Consider the following 24,823-nt stretch of genomic DNA (forward strand, 5'->3'; position numbering starts at 1 on the left):
ATCCCTCACCTCTCCAGTAAGCCGGAAGAGTATCTGTAGGGTGAGGTTTATGATCCTGTCGGCCATCTTGTTCCTGTCTCTCTCCATGGTTGATGGGTCATCCAGGAGAATTCTCTTATATAGAAGATATCAGCAGAGGATCCTGGATTGGAGAAACCTGAAGGGAAGAAGAGGAGACGATGATAAACCGCACCAGATTCTATGGAGAAATAAAATCCATTTCCTGGAGATAATCTGGGGAAACATCTGAGGAGACATTATAGGAGTTTTCAGATTTCTTTATAAAACAAAATCCATTGTCCGAGGGCTGTAAAATAAGAGACTAGAGCGCACTCCCCTCTCCCGTCCAGTGGTGGCGCTCTGGTCCTCCAGGTCTTCTGAGGTCGCTCTCCCTGCTCTGCTGAAGACGTTGTGAATCCATTTCTCCTAATCTCTGAGGCTGCGGTGTATTCAGAACGTCTTCATCAGAGCAGGGAGAAGAATAGAGGGATTCAATATGACATTGTCCAATGAAGAATACTGAAATGTGTCCACTAGGGGGCACAATATACATCACAATTACATCAGGATTTTATGTGAATTGTGATATGTCCCCCCGGAAGAACCTGCTATTACCTGCAGCAGAGGCCAAGCATCATATACCGTTACACACGCAGGGTCTGGGCCACCACCGGAGTCAGTGTTTACAAGCAGGGTGCCTCCAGTTGTTACAGCATTTGGCTGTCAGGGCATGCTGGGAGTTGTAGTTTTACAACAGCTGGAGGCACGCTGGTTTGGAAACACTGTCTATAGTAATAATAGGGGTGCGGGAGAAACTTAAAAAACCTGATGCTTACATAGTCCTGTATGGAAGAAGTGGCTGATACCCGGAGAAAAGAGACTGACCAGGTGACAGGATGGGCGGGTAAGTGACCTGATACCTTCACCATCCAGACATCCCCTGGGGGCAGTATAGACAGGAAATCAGGCAAACAACCGCTGGTCGGCACGGCGCTCCCTAGAGATACAACCGCACAGCGCCATGTCTAAGCCACGCCCACCTGCATTATTTTATTACAAAAATGGAATATAAACTTATTAGGGGAGGGGCTTCTATTACAAACCCTGAATAACGCTCTGCCATAGTGATCAGTGTTATCGGTGCTCGGCTTATACAGGCTGTGGAGGTGTCTGTATACTTAGAGCACCGATCTGAGCACAGAGCACGGTAAGGGGCCCTCCGGCCGTCATCTCAGCTGATCTAGACTCCGCCCCCCAACAACTGCATTTTACTAATATTAGATCCTGTAATCGACTTTGATCATGGAATCTAAAGGGTTAATGGCGATGAGCGTCATTCATGGTGAGTCCTGGCTGCTTATAGCTCCTGAGCTCACCTCAAAGTCCCATATGGGGCACAGAATGTAAATATACATCGTCTCCTTAAGGGTTAATAATAATCATCCCTAATAATCCTGATCTGATGGTGACCGCACACACATACCTGTATCTGTAGAGGAGCCGTGTGCTTACAGGACCTGCGATTATGTCACTGTCATGTGATCAGTCACATGGAGGAGGAGGAGTCACATGATCAGGGGCTGCTGCTCTGAGAGATCTCCACACACAACACAACAGCAGTGACTGCCCCAACAGGACCTGCTCTGTATCTGCTACATGCTGGAGGTGTAGGACCTGTGATGATGTCACAATCATGTGACCAGTACATTTGGGGGTAAAGTTTAGCAGTAAAGATGTGACTGCGGCTGAAGGACCTGCGGGAAGGATCATGTGACAGGAGTGGGCGGAGCTCAACAGTGCAGGAGAGAAGAGAATGTAACATAGTAACATAGCAGAAGAGCCTGGAGCAGCAGCCCCTGATCATGTGACTCCTCCTGCTCCATGTGACTGATCACATGACGGTGACATCATCGCAGGTCCTGTAAGCACACGGCTCCTCTACAGATACAGGTATGTGTGTGCGGTCTCCATCAGATCAGGATTATTGGGGATGTTTATTATTAACCCCTTAAGGACACAGTATATAATAACACTCTGCACCCTCTATAGGACTTTGAGGTGAGCTCAGGAGCTATAAGCAGCCAGCACTCACCACTAGTGTTGGTCACCATCATTAACCCTTTAGCTCTCACAATCAAAGCTCTGTGCCGGCCAGCACTCATTTACCTGATCTCCTGCCTATACTGCCCCCCAGAGGATGTCTGGATGATGAAGGGCTGCAGGTCACCTCCCCGCCCATCCTGTCACCTGGTCAGTCTTCTTCCTCCGGTATCGGACACTTCATTTGGAGGTTACGATCCTGAGCGGCCTCCAGATATTAATCTAAGATGGCCGCCACTGTGGTCCAGGTGGATCTCCCCACCTCCCTTCGTTACCAAAAACAATGGCCCTCATTTACTTAGAAAATCGGGTTGGAAGTCTATGTTGCTTTCTTACCCGACTGCTTTTTTCCCCTGGTATTTATTATTATGTCGCATCCTGTTTGTCGCACGTGGGTTTTGTAGGTTTTGGTTTCCAACTCCTCTGAGTTGTCGGGAAAAAATCCACAACAATTCAACAAATTCGGGTTGGAAACCTTTATAAATACGTGGGAAATCTCAGAAATGTCGGGTTACGCCCCTTTTTCGGGTTTGGGAGAATCCACATCGGGTCCGTCGGGAAAAAATGTTGCATCGTGTTGCAGACTGGCACACGATGTCTGCGACATGGCGCAGACAAAGATGCGCCAAAAAAAACCGACAAAAGAAGTCGGGTTTAGAATAGTAAATGAGGGCCAATGTGTTCTAGATGAAAAGGGTCCATAATGTGGGTTCCTGGAGGGACAACATCCCCATCAGGATTCAAACTCCCGACATAGTGTCGTACCAACCCTGGAGACCAGATTGGCTTTCTGCCCCATTTCTGGACAATTCTGTAACATTCCAGGACAATAATTCCCAGTGTGACGCGGATCCATTAAACTATGATCCCACCAACGCTTTATGTGAATCCGAGTACAAAAAGCACAGAGAAGTGTCATGTGACCGCGTCAATAACTGAGGACAATGTGGTAAACGCTGTTATAATACAGGACAGATGTCAGCGCCGTTTACCCAATATGACCGTTATATCCAATGATCAAGTCCTGATGAAAGTCATCGCCCGACCGTCTCCCGTAACTCCAGGATTATGATCGTGCTCTGTATCCTGGTGAGATAGAGGACATTGAGGGGGAGTGGAGACGCCTTCCGAAACCGGGAAATAGTCATTAACCCTGACTTGGCATTTCTTCAAGATCATAAGCCCAGCCGTACGGCCCCAATGGTCATCCGTAATGATGATGTCACTGTGGTATGCTGCGCTCTACTTTTGAGGATTTCTGAAACAACTAATTGGTGCACAATTTATTGGTAAAGGAAATAGTCGACAGCGATTACCAATAGTTATTTTAATCAAAAAAGTCCATTAATCCCTTCTCATCCCCCATGTGATCACCGTCCAACAGAGAAAGTGAGGTCCTGTTCCTGGAGCTCGGAGAAGGCAACGGGCCGGATCCTGTGTAGAATGCAGGAAAGAGAAAGCGAAAGTTCCTGTTGCCAGGAAAAAATATAGTTAAAAAGCCAAAAACCTAACCCCCCCCCCCCTCCCCCCCCAAATAGACACGTCAGTAAGAACTAAACAGCATTGGATTCCTGTCTCCATATTCTACCCATCCCCCACGACTCTGCCCCAGACTATGATGGATCCCCTGACTAGGTTTACAGCCTCCATGATTGTGACTATAATGTCTCCTCAGATGTTTCCCCAGATTATCTCCAGGAAATGGATTTTATTTCTCCATAGAATCTGGTGCGGTTTATCATCGTCTCCTCTTCTTCCCTTCAGGTTTCTCCAATCCAGGATCCTCTGCTGATATCTTCTATATAAGAGAATTCTCCTGGATGACCCATCAACCATGGAGAGAGACAGGAACAAGATGGTCGACAGGATCATAAACCTTACCATACAGATACTCTTCCGGCTTACTGGAGAGGTGAGGGATTCTGGGAGTGATGTCACATGACCTCATTCTTATCTATGTAATAACAGATGGATATGACTGGAGAGGTGAGGGATTCTGGGAGTGATGTCACATGACCTCATTCTTATCTATGTAATAACAGATGGATATGAATGGAGAGGTGAGGGATTCTGGGAGTGATGTCACATGACCTCATTCTTATCTATGTAATAACAGATGATATGACTGGAGGGGTGAGGGATTCTGGGAGTGATGTCACATGACCTCATTCTTATCTATGTGATTACAGATGGATATGACTGGAGAGGTGAGGGATTCTGGGAGTGATGTCACATGACCTCATTCTTATCTATGTAATAACAGATGGATATGACTGGAGAGGTGAGGGATTCTGGGAGTGATGTCACTTGACCTCATTCTTATCTATATAATAACAGATGGATATGACTGGAGAGGTGAGGGATTCTGGGAGTGATGTCACATGACCTCATTCTTATCTATGTAATAACAGATGGATATGACTGGAGAGGTGAGGGATTCTGGGAATGTAATTAGTGATATTAATGTGTCTCTCCATACACAGGATTACACAGTAGTGAAGAAGTCCTCTAGTGGGCGCTGTCGGGCCCCTGTGTGTGAAAAATGGGGTAGAACCCTGAGCTCAATCCCGGGGCCCCCACCTCACTCCCTGATACGTGAGGAAATGGATGAAGAGAAGATCCTAGAACTCATCAACAAAATGATGGAGCTGCTGACTGGAGAGGTGACCCTGCTGGGATATTATACAGTAATGGAGGGGTCTGGTGATGACTGGAGAGGTGACACTGCTGGGACATTATACAGTAATGGAGGGGTCTGGTGATGACTGGAGAGGTGACACTGCTGGGACATTATACAGTAATGGAGGGGTCTGGTGATGACTGGAGAGGTGACACTGCAGGGACATTATACAGTAATGGAGGGGTCTGGTGATGACTGGAGAGGTGACACTGCTGGGACATTATACAGTAATGGAGGGGTCTGGTGATGACTGGAGAGGTGACACTGCTGGGACATTATACAGTAATGGAGGGGTCTGGTGATGACTGGAGAGGTGACACTGCTGGGAATGCTGGGACATTATACAGTAATGGAGGGGTCTGGTGATGACTGGAGAGGTGACACTGCTGGGAATGCTGGTACATTATACAGTAATGGAGGGGTCTGCTGATGACTGGAGAGGTGATACTGCTGGGACATTATACAGTAATGGAGGGGTCTGGTGATGACTGGAGAGGTGACACTGCTGGGACATTATACAGTAATGGAGGGGTCTGGTGTTGACTGGAGAGGTGACACTGCTGGGACATTATACAGTAATGGAGGGGTCTGGTGATGACTGGAGAGGTGACACTGCTGGGACATTATTCAGTAATGGGGGGGTCTGGTGATGACTGGAGAGGTGACACTGCTGGGACATTATTCAGTAATGGGGGGGTCTGGTGATGACTGGAGAGGTGACACTGCTGGGACATTATTCAGTAATGGGGGGGTCTGGTGATGACTGGAGAGGTGACACTGCTGGGACATTATTCAGTAATGGAGGGGTCTGGTGATGACTGGAGAGGTGACACTGCTGGGACATTATACAGTAATGGAGGGGTCTGGTGATGATTGGAGAGGTGACACTGCTGGGACATTATACAGTAATGGAGGGGTCTGGTGATGACTGGAGAGGTGACACTGCTGGGAATGCTGGGACATTATACAGTAATGGATGAGTCTGGTGATGACTGGAGAGGTGACACTGCTGGGACATTATTCAGTAATGGAGGGGTCTGGTGATGACTGGAGAGGTGACACTGCTGGGACATTATACAGTAATGGAGGGGTCTGGTGATGACTGGAGAGGTGACACTGCTGGGATATTATACAGTAATGGAGGGGTCTGGTGATGACTGGAGCGGTGACACTGCTGGGAATGCTGGGACATTATACAGTAATGGAGGGGTCTGGTGATGACTGGAGCGGTGACACTGCTGGGAATGCTGGGACATTATACAGTAATGGAGGGGTCTGGTGATGACTGGAGAGGTGACACTGCTGGGACATTATACAGTAATGGAGGGGTCTGGTGATGACTGGAGAGGTGACACTGCTGGGACATTATACAGTAATGGAGGGGTCTGGTGATGACTGGAGCGGTGACACTGCTGGGAATGCTGGGACATTATACAGTAATGGAGGGGTCTGGTGATGACTGGAGAGGTGACACTGCTGGGACATTATACAGTAATGGAGGGGTCTGGTGATGACTGGAGAGGTGACACTGCTGGGACATTATACAGTAATGGAGGGGTCTGGTGATGACTGGAGCGGTGACACTGCTGGGAATGCTGGGACATTATACAGTAATGGAGGGGTCTGGTGATGACTGGAGAGGTGACCCTGCTGGGACATTATACAGTAATGGAGGGGTCTGGTGATGACTGGAGAGGTGACACTGCTGGGAATGCTGGGACATTATACAGTAATGGAGGGGTCTGGTGATGACTGGAGAGGTGACACTGCTGGGACATTTTACAGTAATGGAGGGGTCTGGTGATGACTGGAGAGGTGACACTGCTGGGACATTATACAGTAATGGAGGGGTCTGGTCATGACTGGAGAGGTGACACTGCTGGGAATGCTGGGACATTATACAGTAATGGAGGGGTCTGGTGATGACTGGAGAGGTGACACTGCTGGGACATTATACAGTAATGGAGGGGTCTGGTCATGACTGGAGAGGTGACACTGCTGGGAATGCTGGGACATTATACAGTAATGGAGGGGTCTGGTGATGACTGGAGCGGTGACACTGCTGGGACATTATACAGTAATGGAGGGGTCTGGTGATGACTGGAGAGGTGACACTGCTGGGACATTATACAGTAATGGAGAGGTCTGGTGATGACTGGAGAGGTGACACTGCTGGGACATTATACAGTAATGGAGGGGTCTGGTGATGACTGGAGCGGTGACACTGCTGGGACGTTATATAGTAATGGAGGGGTCTGGTGATGACTGGAGAGGTGACACTGCTGGGACATTATACAGTAATGGAGAGGTCTGGTGATGACTGGAGAGGTGACACTGCTGGGACATTATACAGTAATGGAGGGGTCTGGTGATGACTGGAGAGGTGACACTGCTGGGACATTATTCAGTAATGGAGGGGTCTGGTGATGACTGGAGAGGTGACACTGCTGGGACATTATACAGTAATGGAGGGGTCTGGTGATGACTGGAGAGGTGACACTGCTGGGACATTATACAGTAATGGAGGGGTCTGGTGATGACTGGAGAGGTGACACTGCTGGGACATTATACAGTAATGGAGGGGTCTGGTGATGACTGGAGAGGTGACCCTGCTGGGACATTATACAGTAATGGAGGGGTCTGGTGATGACTGGAGAGGTGACACTGCTGGGACATTATACAGTAATGGAGGGGTCTGGTGATGACTGGAGAGGTGACACTGCTGGGACATTATACAGTAATGGAGGGGTCTGGTGATGACTGGAGAGGTGACACTGCTGGGACATTATACAGTAATGGAGGGGTCTGGTGTTGACTGGAGAGGTGACACTGCTGGGACATTATACAGTAATGGAGGGGTCTGGTGATGACTGGAGAGGTGACACTGCTGGGACATTATACAGTAATGGAGGGGTCTGGTGATGACTGGAGAGGTGACACTGCTGGGACATTATACAGTAATGGAGGGGTCTGGTGATGACTGGAGAGGTGACACTGCTGGGACATTATACAGTAATGGAGGGGTCTGGTGATGACTGGAGAGGTGACACTGCTGGGACATTATACAGTAATGGAGGGGTCTGGTGATGACTGGAGAGGTGACACTGCTGGGACATTATACAGTAATGGAGGGGTCTGGTGATGACTGGAGAGGTGACACTGCTGGGACATTATACAGTAATGGAGGGGTCTGGTGATGACTGGAGAGGTGACACTGCTGGGACATTATACAGTAATGGAGGGGTCTGGTGATGACTGGAGAGGTGACACTGCTGGGACATTATACAGTAATGGAGGGGTCTGGTGATGACTAGAGAGGTGACACTGCTGGGACATTATACAGTAATGGAGGGGTCTGGTGATGACTGGAGAGGTGACACTGCTGGGACATTATACAGTAATGGAGGGGTCTAGTGATGACTGGAGAGGTGACCCTGCTGGGACATTATACACTAATGGAGGGGTCTGGTGATGACTGGAGAGGTGACACTGCTGGGACATTATACAGTAATGGAGGGGTCTGGTGATGACTGGAGAGGTGACACTGCTGGGACATTATACAGTAATGGAGGGGTCTGGTGATGACTGGAGAGGTGACACTGCTGGGACATTATACAGTAATGGAGGGGTCTGGTGATGACTGGAGAGGTGACACTGCTGGGACATTATACAGTAATGGAGGGGTCTGGTGATGACTGGAGAGGTGACACTGCTGGGACATTATACAGTAATGGAGGGGTCTGGTGATGACTGGAGAGGTGACACTGCTGGGAATGCTGGGACATTATACAGTAATGGAAGGGTCTGGTGATGACTGGAGAGGTGACACTGCTGGGACATTATACAGTAATGGAGGGGTCTGGTGATGACTGGAGAGGTGACACCGCTGGGACATTATACAGTAATGGAGGGGTCTGGTGATGACTGGAGAGGTGACACTGCTGGGAATGCTGGGACATTATACAGTAATGGAGGGGTCTGGTGATGACTGGAGAGGTGACACTGCTGGGACATTATACAGTAATGGAGGGGTCTAGTGATGACTGGAGAGGTGACACTGCTGGGAATGCTGGGACATTATACAGTAATGGAGGGGTCTGGTGATGACTGGAGAGGTGACACTGCTGGGACATTATACAGTAATGGAGGGGTCTGGTGATGACTGGAGAGGTGACACTGCTGGGACATTATACAGTAATGGAGGGGTCTGGTGATGACTGGAGAGGTGACACTGCTGGGAATGCTGGGACATTATACAGTAATGGAGGGGTCTGGTGATGACTGGAGAGGTGACCCTGCTGGGACATTATACAGTAATGGAGGGGTCTGGTGATGACTGGAGAGGTGACACTGCTGGGACATTATACAGTAATGGAGGGGCCTGGTGATGACTGGAGAGGTGACACTGCTGGGAATGCTGGGACATTATACAGTAATGAAGGGGTCTGGTGATGACTGGAGAGGTGACACTGCTGGGACATTATACAGTAATGGAGGGGTCTGGTGATGACTGGAGAGGTGACACTGCTGGGAATGCTGGGACATTATACAGTAACACCACTGGAGGGGTCGGGGTGATGACTGTATCATTATGTGTCAGGTTCCTATAAGGTGTCAGGATGTGGCGGACTATTTCTCCATGGAGGAGTGGGAGTATGTAGAAGGACACAAGGATCAGTACAAGGATCAGGTCATGATGGAGGATCAGCAGCCCCTCACATCACCAGGTAATAGACATGACTATATACATACGTCCTCTCATTATTTGTATGTAAAGAATGAATTCAGTCTCTGTATGTGTTCCCTACAGTCAGATCCAGTAAGAGAACAGCACCAGAGAGGTGTCCCCGTCCTCTTGTAAAACAGAATATGGAGGACATTACTACAGGGAAAGGTCTGGACTATATGAATGCTACAGACATAAAGAAAGAAGAAGAGACAGATTTGAGCGGTGATGAGCAGTATAAGGAGGACATTCCTACAGGGGAAGATCTGATCTATATTAATACTACAGAGATAAAGGAAGAAGAAGAGACAGATGTGAGCGGTGATGAGCAGTATAAGGAGGACATCCCTACAGGGAAAGATCTGATCTATATTAATGCTCCAGACATAATAGTAAAAGTAGAAGAAGAGACAGATGTGAGCGGTGATGAGCAGTATAAGGAGGACATTCCTACAGGTATTTGCCCAGGTGAGTAGTAACAACTTAATATAGAGAAGAGTCACAGATTCTATTCAGTCACCGGCTGCAATAATATTTTCGGGAAGTATTGGTGTAACTAGAATCTTTGGGATTCCTGTGCAAATACTATCCCCCTCCCCCTCTATATTGACTCTATAGCAGTCGACTTGATCCCATCACCACTACATAGTGACTGAATAATACATTATATACAGACTAATATTCTTCCATATAGAGACCATATAGCAGTAGATACCAGCAGTGATCTGGAATCTGGCTTTTGTTTAGATCGCGGGGTGCTTCGAGAGATCCTGGGGGCCCCAGCAGCCGGACCCCCGCGATCAGACTTTCTATTCACATTAATAGACAAAAGACAAAAATGTGATACTCTCTGCCTAGACAGGATAGGGGATAGATTATAGATCACGGGGGTCCGACCCTTGGGACTCCCTGCCTGCGATCTCCTGAACGGGGCCCCAGCAGTCTGGCGGAAGCGGCCGCTCGTACCCCCGCAGGATGCTGTGGCCGAAACACTGCTTCCATGTATTTCTATGGGATACATGGAGGGGGATTGTCGGCCGCCGCTCCATGCAGGGGTCGGTCCGCCTTCAAGCAGACTGCCAGGGCCCCGTTCAGGAGATGGCAGGGAGTGCCAAGGGTCGGGCCCCCCGTGATCTATAACGTATCCCTTATCCCATTGGTTCTCAACCTTTTTTGCCTGAGTTCCCCTTGACAGTCCATTCCCAAAAAATTGTCCCCCCATATTAGAGACATTTTGTAATGATTAAAGTATAATTCATATGCTTCACTTTCCTCTATAACAGACCCCTGTTCCTCTCCCCAGTCCCCTGATTTACAGGTGACGTCTTCTCTAACCAGAGTTGTTTTCTTTTCTTCACTACATGGCCTAGACCGCCATGAAGATTTCTCCCGTACATGACGTCTCCACAGAACCAGCCAAACAAACATTTTAGGCTCCTTTCTGCAGTACAATACCCACCTATCTACAAACCTCCATGTTTATTGTCACTTACAGTAATAGGACCCGCTGTGCGTCCCCATGAAGTTGTTATGTCCCTCTCTGTGCCCCAAATATAGCTGTAGACCCCCTCTGTGCCCCCATATATAGCTGTAGGCCACCATACTGTCCCCATATATAGCTGTAGGCCACCATACTGTCCCCATATATAGCTGTAGGCCACCATACTGTCCCCATATATAGCTGTAGGCCACCATACTGTCCCCATATATAGTTGTAGGCCACCATACTGTCCCCATATATAGTTGTAGGCCACCATACTGTCCCCATATATAGTTGTAGGCCACCATACTGTCCCCATATATAGTTGTAGGCCACCATACTGTCCCCTTATATAGTTGTAGGCCACCATACTGTCCCCATATATAGTTGTAGGCCACCATACTGTCCCCATATATAGTTGTAGGCCACCATACTGTCCCCATATATAGTTGTAGGCCACCATACTGCCCCCATATATAGTTGTAGGCCACCATACTGTCCCCATATATAGTTGTAGGCCACCATACTGTCCCCATATATAGTTGTAGGCCCCCATACTGTCCCCATATATAGTTGTAGGCCACCATACTGTCCCTATATATAGCTGTAGGCCACCATACTGTCCCCATATATAGTTGTAGGCCACCATACTGTCCCCATATATAGCTGTAGGCCACCATACTGTCCCCATATATAGTTGTAGGCCTCCATACTGTCCCCATATATAGTTGTAGGCCAACATACTGTCCCCATATATAGTTGTAGGCCACCATACTGCCCCCATATATAGTTGTAGGCCACCATACTGTCCCCATATATAGTTGTAAGCCACCATACTGTCCCCATATATAGTTGTAGGCCACCATACTGTCCCCATATATAGTTGTAGGCCACCAAACTGTCCCCATATATAGTTCTAGGCCACCATACTGTCCCCATATATAGTTCTAGGCCACCATACTGTCCCCATATATAGCTGTAGGCCCCCATACTGTCCCCATATATAGTTGTAGGCCACCATACTGTCCCCATATATAGTTGTAGGCCACCATACTGTCCCCATATATAGTTGTAGGCCACCATACTGTCCCCATATATAGTTGTAGGCCCCCATACTGTCCCCATATATAGTTGTAGGCCACCATACTGTCCCCATATATAGCTGTAGGCCACCATACTGTCCCCATATATAGTTGTAGGCCCCCATACTGTCCCCATATATAGTTGTAGGCCTCCATACTGTCCCCATATATAGTTGTAGGCCACCATACTGTCCCCATATATAGCTGTAGGCCCCCATACTGTCCCCATATATAGCTGTAGGCCCCCAAACTGCCCCCATATATAGTTGTAGGCCACTATACTGACCCCATATATAGTTGTAGGCCACCATACTGCCCCCATATATAGTTGTAGGCCACCATACTGTCCCCATATACAGCTGTAGGCCTCCATACTGTCCCCATATATAGCTGTAGGCCACCATACTGCCCCCATATATAGTTGTAGGCCCCCATACTGTCCCCATATATAGTTGTAGGCCCCCATACTGTCCCCATATATAGTTGTAGGCCACCATACTGTCCCCATATATAGTTGTAGGCCCCCATACTGTCCCCATATATAGTTGTAGGCCACCATACTGTCCCCATATATAGTTGTAGGCCACCATACTGTCCCCATATATAGTTGTAGGCCACCATACTGTCCCCATATATAGTTGTAGGCCACCATACTGTCCCCATATATAGTTGTAGGCCTCCATACTGTCCCCATATATAGTTGTAGGCCACCATACTGTCCCCATACATAGTTGTAGGCCCCCATACTGTCCCCATATATAGTTGTAGGCCACCATACTGCCCCCATATATAGCTGTAGGCCCCCATACTGTCCCCATATATAGTTGTAGGCCCCCATACTGTCCCCATATATAGTTGTAGGCCACCATACTGTCCCCATATATAGCTGTAGGCCACCATACTGTCCCCATATACAGCTGTAGGCCACCATACTGCCCCCATATATAGCTGTAGGCCCCCATACTGTCCCCATATATAGTTGTAGGCCCCCATACTGTCCCCATATATAGTTGTAGGCCACCATACTGCCCCCATATATAGCTGTAGGCCACCATACTGCCCCCATATACAGCTGTAGGCCCCCATACTGTCCCCATATACAGTTGTAGGCCACCATACTGCCCCCATATATAGTTGTAGGCCCCCATACTGTCCCCATATATAGTTGTAGGCCACCATAATGTCCCCATATATAGCTGTAGGCCCCCAAACTGTCCCCATATATAGTTGTAGGCCACCATACTGTCCCCATATATAGTTGTAGGCCTCCATACTGTCCCCATATATAGTTGTAGGCCTCCATACTGTCCCCATATATAGTTGTAGGCCACCATACTGTCCCCATATATAGTTGTAGGCCACCATACTGTCCCCATGTATAGTTGTAGGCCACCATACTGTCCCCATGTATAGCTGTAGGCCACCATACTGTCCCCATATATAGTTGTAGGCCTCCATACTGTCCCCATATATAGCTGTAGGCCTCCATACTGTCCCCATATATAGTTGTAGGCCTCCATACTGTCCCCATATATAGTTGTAGGCCACCATACTGTCCCCATATATAGCTGTAGGCCACCATACTGTCCCCATATACAGCTGTAGGCCACAATACTGCCCCCATATATAGCTGTAGGCCACCATACTGCCCCCATATATAGCTGTAGGCCACCATACTGCCCCCATATACAGCTGTAGGCCCCCATACTGTCCCCATATACAGTTGTAGGCCACCATACTGCCCCCATATATAGTTGTAGGCCCCCATACTGTCCCCATATATAGTTGTAGGCCACCATAATGTCCCCATATATAGCTGTAGGCCCCCAAACTGTCCCCATATATAGTTGTAGGCCACCATACTGTCCCCATATATAGTTGTAGGCCTCCATACTGTCCCCATATATAGTTGTAGGCCTCCATACTGTCCCCATATATAGTTGTAGGCCACCATACTGTCCCCATATATAGTTGTAGGCCACCATACTGTCCCCATGTATAGTTGTAGGCCACCATACTGTCCCCATGTATAGCTGTAGGCCACCATACTGTCCCCATATATAGTTGTAGGCCTCCATACTGTCCCCATATATAGCTGTAGGCCTCCATACTGTCCCCATATATAGTTGTAGGCCTCCATACTGTCCCCATATATAGTTGTAGGCCACCATACTGTCCATTATATAGTTGTAGGCCACCATACTGCCCCCATATATAGCTGTAGGCCACCATACTGCCCCATATATAGCTGTAGGCCACCATACTGTCCCCATATATAGCTGTAGGCCACCATACTGCCCCATATATAGCTGTAGGCCACCATACTGTCCCCATATATAGCTGTAGGCCACCATACTGCCCCCATATATAGTTGTAGGCCCCCATACTGTCCCCATATATAGTTGTAGGCCCCCATACTGGCCCCATATATAGTTGTAGGCCTCCATATATAGTTGTAGGCCACCATACTGTCCCCATATATAGTTGTAGGCCACCATACTGCCCCCATATATAGTTGTAGGCCACCATACTGTCCCCATATATAGTTGTAGGCCACCATACTGTCCCCTTATATAGTTGTAGGCCACCATAATGTCCCCATATATAGCTGTAGTCCACCATACTGTCCCCATATATAGTTGTAGGCCCCCATACTGCCCCCATATATAGTTGTAGGCCACCATACTGTCCCCATATATAGTTGTAGGCCACCATACTGTCCCCATATATAGTTGTAGGCCACCATACTGTCCCCATATATAGTTGTAGGCCTCCATACTGTCCCCATATATAGTTGTAGGCCCCCATATATAGCTGTAGGCCTCCATACTGTCCCCTTATATAGTTGTAGGCCCCCATACTGCCCCCATATACAGCTGTAGGCCTCCATACTGTCCCCATATATAGTTGTAGGCCACCATACTGTCCCCATATATAGCTGTAGGCTCCTATACTGCCCCCATATATAGCTGTAGGCCACCATACTGTCCCCATATATAGTTGTAGGCCCCCATACTGGCCCCATATATAGTTGTAGGCCCCCATATATAGCTGTAGGCCTCCATACTGTCCCCTTATATAGTTGTAGGCCCCCATACTGCCCCCATATACAGCTGTAGGCCTCCATACTGTCCCCATATATAGTTGTAGGCCACCATACTGCCCCCATATATAGCTGTAGGCCTCCATACTGTCCCCTTATATAGTTGTAGGCCCCCATACTGTCCCCATATATAGTTGTAGGCCACCATACTGTCCCCTTATATAGTTGTAGGCCACCATACTGTCCCCATATATAGTTGTAGGCCCCCATACTGTCCCCATATATAGTTGTAGGCCTCCATACTGTCCCCATATATAGTTGTAGGCCACCATACTGTCCCCTTATATAGTTGTAGGCCACCATACTGTCCCCTTATATAGTTGTAGGTCACCATACTGTCCCCATATATAGCTGTAGGCCCCCATACTGCCCCCATATATAGCTGTAGGCCCCCATACTGTCCCCATATATAGCTGTAGGCCACCATACTGCCCCCATATATAGTTGTAGGCCCCCATACTGTGCCCATATATAGTTGTAGGCCTCCATACTGTCCCCATATATAGTTGTAGGCCCCCATATATAGCTGTAGGCCTCCATACTGTCCCCTTATATAGTTGTAGGCCCCCATACTGCCCCCATATACAGCTGTAGGCCTCCATACTGTCCCCTTATATAGTTGTAGGCCCCCATACTGCCCCCATATATAGTTGTAGGCCACCATACTGTCCCCTTATATAGTTGTAGGCCCCCATACTGTCCCCATATATAGTTGTAGGCCACCATACTGTCCCCATATATAGTTGTAGGCCACCATACTGTCCCCTTATATAGTTGTAGGCCCCCATACTGCCCCCATATATAGTTGTAGGCCCCCATACTACCCCCATATATAGTTGTAGGCCACCATACTGTCCCAGTATATAGTTGTAGGCCACCATACTGTCCCCTTATATAGTTGTAGGCCACCATACTGTCCCCTTTTGTAGGCCACCATACTGTCCCCATATATAGTTGTAGGCCACCATACTGTCCCCATATATAGTTGTAGGCCACCATACTGCCCACATATATAGTTGTAGGCCACCATACTGTCCCCATATATAGTTGTAGGCCCCCATACTGTCCCCATATATAGTTGTAGGCCACCATACTGTCCCCATATATAGCTGTAGGCCACCATACTGCCCCCATATATAGTTGTAGGCCACCATACTGCCCCATATATAGTTGTAGGCCACCATACTGTCCCCATATATAGTTGTAGGCCTCCATACTGCCCCATATATAGTTGTAGGCCTCCATACTGCCCCATATATAGTTGTAGGCCACCATACTGTCCCCATATATAGTTGTAGGCCACCATACTGTCCCCATTTATAGCTGTAGGCCACCATACTGTCCCCATATATAGCTGTAGGCCACCATACTGTCCCCATATATAGCTGTAGGCCACCATACTGCCCCCATATATAGCTGTAGGCCCCCATACTGTCCCCATATATAGTTGTAGGCCACCATACTGTCCCCATATATAGTTGTAGGCCTCCATTCTGTCCCCATATATAGTTGTAGGCCACCATACTGTCCCCATATATAGTTGTAGGCCACCATACTGTCACCATATATAGTTGTAGGCCACCATACTGTCCCCTTATATAGTTGTAGACCACCATACAGCCCCCATATATAGTTGTAGGCCCCCATACTGCCCCCATATATAGTTGTAGGCCACCATACTGCCCACATATATAGTTGTAGGCCACCATACTCTCCCAATATATAGTTGTAGGCCTCCATACTGTCCCCATATATAGTTGTAGGCCACCATACTGTCCCCATATATAGTTGTAGGCCACCATACTGTCCCGATATATAGTTGTAGGCCACCATACTGTCCCCATATATAGCTGTAGGCCTCCATACTGTCCCCATATATAGTTGTAGGCCGCCATACTGCCCCCGTATATAGTTGTAGGTCCCTATACTTCCCCCATATATAGCTGTAGGCCACCATACTGTCCCCATATATAGCTGTAGGCCACCATACTGTCCCCATATATAGCTGTAGGCCACCATACTGCCCCCATATATAGTTGTAGGCCACCATACTGTCCCCATATATACTTGTAGACCACCATACTGTCCCCATATATAGCTGTAGGCCCCCATACTGCCCCCATATATAGTTGTAGGCCTCCATACTGCCCCCATATATAGCTGTAGGCCACCATACTGCCCCCATATATAGTTGTAGGCCACCATACTGTCCCCATATATAGCTGTAGGCCACCATACTGTCCCCATATATAGTTGTAGGCCACCATACTGCCCCCATATATAGTTGTAGGCCACCATACTGTCCCCATATATAGTTGTAGGCCACCATACTGCCCCCTGATATAGCTGTAGGCCCCCATACTGCCCCCATATATAGTTGTAGGCCCCCATACTGTCCCCATATATAGCTGTAGGCCACCATACTGCCCCCATATATAGTTGTAGGCCACCATACTGTCCCCATATATAGTTGTAGGCCACCATACTGCCCCCATATATAGCTGTAGGCCACCATACTGCCCCCATATATAGCTGTAGGCCACCATACTGCCCCCATATATAGCTGTAGGCCCCCATACTGCCCCCATATACAGCTGTAGGCCCCCATACTGTCCCCATATACAGTTGTAGGCCACCATACTGCCCCCATATATAGTTGTAGGCCACCATACTGCCCCCATATATAGTTGTAGGCCACCATACTGCCCCCTGATATAGCTGTAGGCCCCCATACTGCCCCCATATATAGCTGTAGGCCACCATACTGCCCCCATATATAGCTGTAGGCCACCATACTGCCCCCATATATAGCTGTAGGCCCCCATACTGCCCCCATATACAGCTGTAGGCCCCCATACTGCCCCCATATACAGCTGTAGGCCCCCATACTGTCCCCATATATAGTTGTAGGCCACCATACTGTCCCCATATATAGCTGTAGGCCACCATACTGTCCCCATATATAGTTGTAGGCCACCATACTGTCCCCATATATAGTTGTAGGCCACCATACTGTCCCCATATATAGTTGTAGGCCACCATACTGTCCCCATATACAGCTGTAGGCCCCCATACTGTCCCCATATATAGTTGTAGGCCACCATACTGTCCCCATATATAGCTGTAGGCCACCATACTGTCCCCATATATAGTTGTAGGCCACCATACTGCTCCCATATATAGTTGTAGGCCCCCATACTGTCCCCATATATAGTTGTAGGCCACCATACTGCCCCCACATATAGTTGTAGGCCCCCATATATAGTTGTAGGCCACCATACTGTCCCCATATATAGCTGTAGGCCACCATACTGTCCCCATATATAGCTGTAGGCCCCCATACTGTCCCCATATATAGTTGTAGGCCCCCATACTGCCCCCATATATAGCTGTAGGCCACCATACTGCCCCCATATATAGTTGTAGGCCCCCATACTGTCCCCATATATAGTTGTAGGCCACCATACTGTCCCCATATATAGCTGTAGGCCCCCATATATAGTTGTAGGCCCCCATACTGCCCCCATATATAGTTGTAGGCCTCCATACTGTCCCTCTTTGGTGTCCACTGCTCCTCTGGTCTGGGGACCTATTCCTATGGCTCTGAGCAGTAGGTCCCCGGTCTGCAGGGACAGTGGAGCAACAAAGCTGATGGTAGTTCCTGCCCACAGCACCCAGTGCCCACGCTGCCCCTTAGCTGTCCTCCGCTCCTCTGTGCTGTGACGTCAGCCGACCATTTCTTTCAAGGTGGTCCAGACCAGTAACCAGTGGCTGTGGCTGCCATTACTGAGTTTTTTCAAGTACCCCCTGGAGAATTGCTAAGTACCCCTGGGGGAGAACCACTGCCCTATCCTTTGTCTGAATTCTCTGGCTGGCATGAGGATTATAAAGGGGGCGGTTTGGATGACTGCTCCATTATAACCTGCGGGGTCAGGTGGATTGGGGGGTACGGTCATTTGGTCCCTGACCGGGCCCCATAGCAGTGATTTTCCCTGAGGCTGTGTCCACATGATTGTCAAAGACTGGTGTCCCTGCTCCTTGTAAGGTAGTGGTGTCAAACTGTGGCCCTCCAGATGTTCCAAAACTTCATCTCCCGGGCGTGCTGGAAGTTGAAGTTTTGCAACATTTGGAGGGCCACAGTTTGAAGACCACTGCACTAAGGGATACCATGAGAGGGAAGCCTTGATTTACATTTCAGGGACAGTGTGCATTCTATGGAGGAGGCAGACAGACCTTTGGTGTCCAGGCATGCAGGGAGTTGAAGTTTTGCAACATCTGGAGGGCCACAGTTTGACACCACTGTTGTATGGCTGCTCCGCTATCATAGCAAATATCTTTCTTCAGTTTTGCAGTAAATCTTACTTAAAAATGAGAGATGGATTTACAAAGTACTATTGCTTAGAAATGCAAAAATGCACTGGGTTGTTAAGGGGTTAATACTGATAATATAATCTGTGTTATTCTCTGCAGATTCTTGTAGCAGGAGATCAGAGGAGAATCTTATATCTTCAGATTATAAAGCAGATGATGAAATCACACAAGATACATATGAAGAACATTCCATTATCCCAGATACACCCTCAGCCCTTCACAGCCAAGATCTGTCATCTCATCCTTATATACAGGTCCGGTCTTCTCATTCATCACAGAAGGGGTGTTGGACATCAACGAGCTCATACAGGAAAGAAAACATATTCATGCTCAGAATGTGGGAAATGTTTTACTCAGAAATCAAGTCTTGTAGTACATCAGAGAACTCATACAGGAGAGAAGCCATTTTCATGTTCAGAATGTGAGAAATGTTTTACTGCTAAATCAGATCTTGTTAGACATAAGAGAAGTCACACAAGAGAGAAGCCATTTGTATGCTCACAATGTGGAAAATGTTTTACTCAGCAAGCACATCTTGTTGCACATCAAATAACTCACACAGGTGAGAAGCCCTTTCCATGTTCAGAATGTGGGAAATGTCTTACTCGGAAAGCACATCTTGTTATACACCTACAGAAATGTCTGTTACGCAAAATGCAAATAGAATCCAAATAACACATCTGTATATATGTCACCAGGTACTAGAATATTAAACATTAAACCTTGGTCCTGTCTTCTTATTCATCACAGAATGTTAAGAAAAATAAGGTCACAGAAGGGCTGTTGGACATTGAGAAGCTCACACAAGAAAGAAACCATATTCATGCTCAGAATGTGGGAAATGTTTTACTGATTTCTGAGTTCTTTGATGTACAAAATAACTTGATTTAAAAATGGCTTCTCTTCTGTTTTCATGTTCAGAATGTGGGAAATAAAGTTTTGTTCAACATTATTGAACTCACACAGGGGAGAAACCATTTTCATGCTCAGCATGTGGAAAAAGTTTTACTTACAGATCAAGTCTCGTTGAACATGAAAAATCTCACACAGTGGAGGAGCCATCTTTATGTTCAGAATGTGGGAAATGTTATACTTGGAAACCAAACTTATTAGTCATCAAAGAACTCACACAAGAGAGAAACCATTTTCATGCTCAGAATGTGGAAAATGTTTTACTTGGAAACCAGCTCTTCTTCAGCATCAAAGAATTAACATAGGAGAGAAGCCAATTCAGAGCAATAAATGATGCAGATAACACATCTATATATTATCCATGTACATAGGATATCTGACATTTATACATATATCATATACTGCATCTCCAAACTTGTTCCCAATGGTTAATAAAAGTTTTCTTTTGAAACTTATGCAGCTATGTCATGTCATACAGCTCAACTACATGTACATTACACATATACAGCTCTACTGTGTACATATACAGCTCAGCTACATGCACATTACACATATACAGCTCTACTGTGTACACATACAGCTCAGCTACATGTACATTACACATATACAGCTCTACTGTGTACACATACAGCTCAGCCACATGTACATTACACATATACAGCTCTACTGTGTACACATACAGCTCCGCTACATGTACATTACACACATACAGCTCTACTGTGTACACATACAGCTCAGCTACATGTACATTACACATATACAGCTCTACTGTGTACACATACAGCCCAGCTACATGTACATTACACATATACAGCTCTACTGTGTACACATACAGCTCAGCTACATGTACATTACACATATACAGCTCTACTGTGTACACATACAGCTCAGCTACATGTACATTACACATATACAGCTCTACTGTGTACACATACAGCTCAGCTACATGTACATTACACATATACAGCTCTACTGTGTACACATACAGCTCAGCTACATGTACATTACACATATACAGCTCTACTGTGTACACATACAGCCCAGCTACATGTACATTACACATATACAGCTCTACTGTGTACACATACAGCTCAACTACATGTACATTACACATATACAGTTCTGTGTACACATACAGCTCAGCTTCATGTACATTACACATATACAGCTCTACTGTGTACACATACAGCTCAGCTACATGTACATTACACATATACAGCTCTACTGTGTACACATACAGCTCAGCTACATGCACATTACACATATACAGCTCTACTGTGTACACATACAGCTCAGCTACATGTACATTACACATATACAGCTCTACTGTGTACACATACAGCTCAGCTACATGCACATTACACATATACAGCTCTACTGTGTACACATACAGCTCAGCTACATGTACATTACACATATACAGCTCTACTGTGTACACATACAGCTCAGCTACATGTACATTACAAACAGCTCTACTGTGTACACATACAGCTCAGCTACATGTACATTACACATATACAGCTCTACTGTGTACACATACAGCTCAGCTACATGCACATTACACATATACAGCTCTACTGTGTACACATACAGCTCAGCTACATGTACATTACACATATACAGCACTACTGTGTACACATACAGCTCAGCTACATGTACATTACACATATACAGCTCTACTGTGTACACATACAGCTCAGCTACATGCACATTACACATATACAGCTCTACTGTGTACACATACAGCTCAGCTACATGTACATTACACATATACAACTCTACTGTGTACACATACAGCTCAGCTACATGTACATTACACATATACAGCTCTACTGTGTACACATACAGCTCAGCTACATGCACATTACACATATACAGCTCTACTGTGTACACATACAGCTCAGCTACATGAACATTACACATATACAGCTCTACTGTGTACACATACAGCTCAGCTACATGTACATTACACTTATACAGCTCTACTGTGTACACATACAGCTCAGCTACATGCACATTACACATATACAGCTCTACTGTGTACACATACAGCTCAGCTACATGCGCATTACACATATACAGCTCTACTGTGTACACATACAGCTCAGCTACATGCACATTACACATATACAGCTCTACTGTGTACACATACAGCTCAGCTACATGTACATTACACATATACAGCTCTACTGTGTACACATACAGCTCAGCTACATGTACATTACACATATACAGCTCTACTGTGTACACATACAGCTCAGCTACATGTACATTACACATATACAGCTCTACTGTGTACACATACAGCTCAGCTACATGCACATTACACATATACAGCTCTACTGTGTACACATACAGCTCAGCTACATGTACATTACACATATACAGCTTTACTGTGTACACATACAGCTCAGTTACATGTACATTACACATATACAGCTCTACTGTGTACACATACAGCTCAGCTACATGTACATTACACATATACAGCTTTACTGTGTACACATACAGCTCAGCTACATGTACATTACACATATACAGCTCTACTGTGTACACATACAGCTCAGCTACATGTACATTACAAACAGCTCTACTGTGTACACATACAGCTCAGCTACATGTACATTACACATATACAGCTCTACTGTGTACACATACAGCTCAGCTACATGCACATTACACATATACAGCTCTACTGTGTACACATACAGCTCAGCTACATGTACATTACACATATACAGCTCTACTGTGTACACATACAGCTCAGCTACATGCACATTACACATATACAGCTCTACTGTGTACACATACAGCTCAGCTACATGTACATTACACATATACAGCTCTACTGTGTACACATCCAGCTCAGCTACATGCACATTACACATATACAGCTCTACTGTGTACACATACAGCTCAGCTACATGTACATTACACATATACAGCTCTACTGTGTACACATACAGCTCAGCTACATGTACATTACAAACAGCTCTACTGTGTACACATACAGCTCAGCTACATGTACATTACACATATACAGCTCTACTGTGTACACATACAGCTCAGCTACATGCACATTACACATATACAGCTCTACTGTGTACACATACAGCTCAGCTACATGTACATTACACATATACAGCTCTACTGTGTACACATACAGCTCAGCTACATGCACATTACACATATACAGCTCTACTGTGTACACATACAGCTCAGCTACATGTACATTACACATATACAGCTCTGCTGTGTACACATACAGCTCAGCTACATGTACATTACACATATACAGCACTACTGTGTACACATACAGCTCAGCTACATGTACATTACACATATACAGCTCTACTGTGTACACATACAGCTCAGCTACATGCACATTACACATATACAGCTCTACTGTGTACACATACAGCTCAGCTACATGTACATTACACATATACAGCTCTGCTGTGTACACATACAGCTCAGCTACATGTACATTACACATATACAGCTCTACTGTGTACACATACAGCTCAGCTACATGTACATTACACATATACAGCTCTACTGTGTACAAATACAGCTCAGCTACATGTACATTACACATATACAGCTCTACTGTGTACACATACAGCTCAGCTACATGTACATTACACATATACAGCTCTACTGTGTACACATACAGCTCAGCTACATGTACATTACACATATACAGCTCTACTGTGTACACATACAGCTCAGCTACATGTACATTACACATATACAGCTCTGCTGTGTACACATACAGCTCAGCTACATGTACATTACACATATACAGCTCTACTGTGTACACATACAGCTCAGCTACATGTACATTACACATATACAGCTCTACTGTGTACAAATACAGCTCAGCTACATGTACATTACACATATACAGCTCTACTGTGTACACATACAGCTCAGCTACATGCACATTACACATATACAGCTCTGCTGTGTACACATACAGCTCAGTGTTGTAGTGAGGTGCGGTTGCAGTATTGAGGTAAGGAGACAGCGTTTTAAATCTAAGTCCAGTGTTTTATTCACACTTTAGTACTCAGCAAACACAGTCTTTAAAGCAGGAAAAAAGAGAGAAATCATAACAAAGTCCACCTTGTCTCTCTTTGGTGTTTGTTCACACCCGGGGTTTGTGCCGTGTGGTATATACAGCGAAGGCTTTTCCTGGACTCCAGAGCAGAGCTCCTCACACAGCCTCTCCTTGCTCTGTCAGCTGCCGAACTGGACAATCCCCCGCCCCTGGTGAGGGAGCCAGGCTTTAAAGCCAGGATTGTGGGGAATGACCCCCACCCTACTCATTCCCAGTAAAGCCGTCCCAGGTTGGCCACACTTCCAG

At 46.5% G+C, this 24,823-nt stretch overlaps 1 pseudogene; it reads left to right on the forward strand.

The window, feature by feature from the left end:
• Nucleotides 1–2,787: 2,787 nt before the first annotated feature.
• The window catches only part of LOC130298211 (zinc finger protein 84-like), a 70,289-nt pseudogene continuing 48,253 nt past the window's right edge, over nt 2,788–24,823 (forward strand).

The sequence above is a fragment of the Hyla sarda genome, assembly GCF_029499605.1.
Source record: "Hyla sarda isolate aHylSar1 chromosome 1 unlocalized genomic scaffold, aHylSar1.hap1 SUPER_1_unloc_5, whole genome shotgun sequence".
Classification (NCBI taxonomy): domain Eukaryota; kingdom Metazoa; phylum Chordata; class Amphibia; order Anura; family Hylidae; genus Hyla; species Hyla sarda.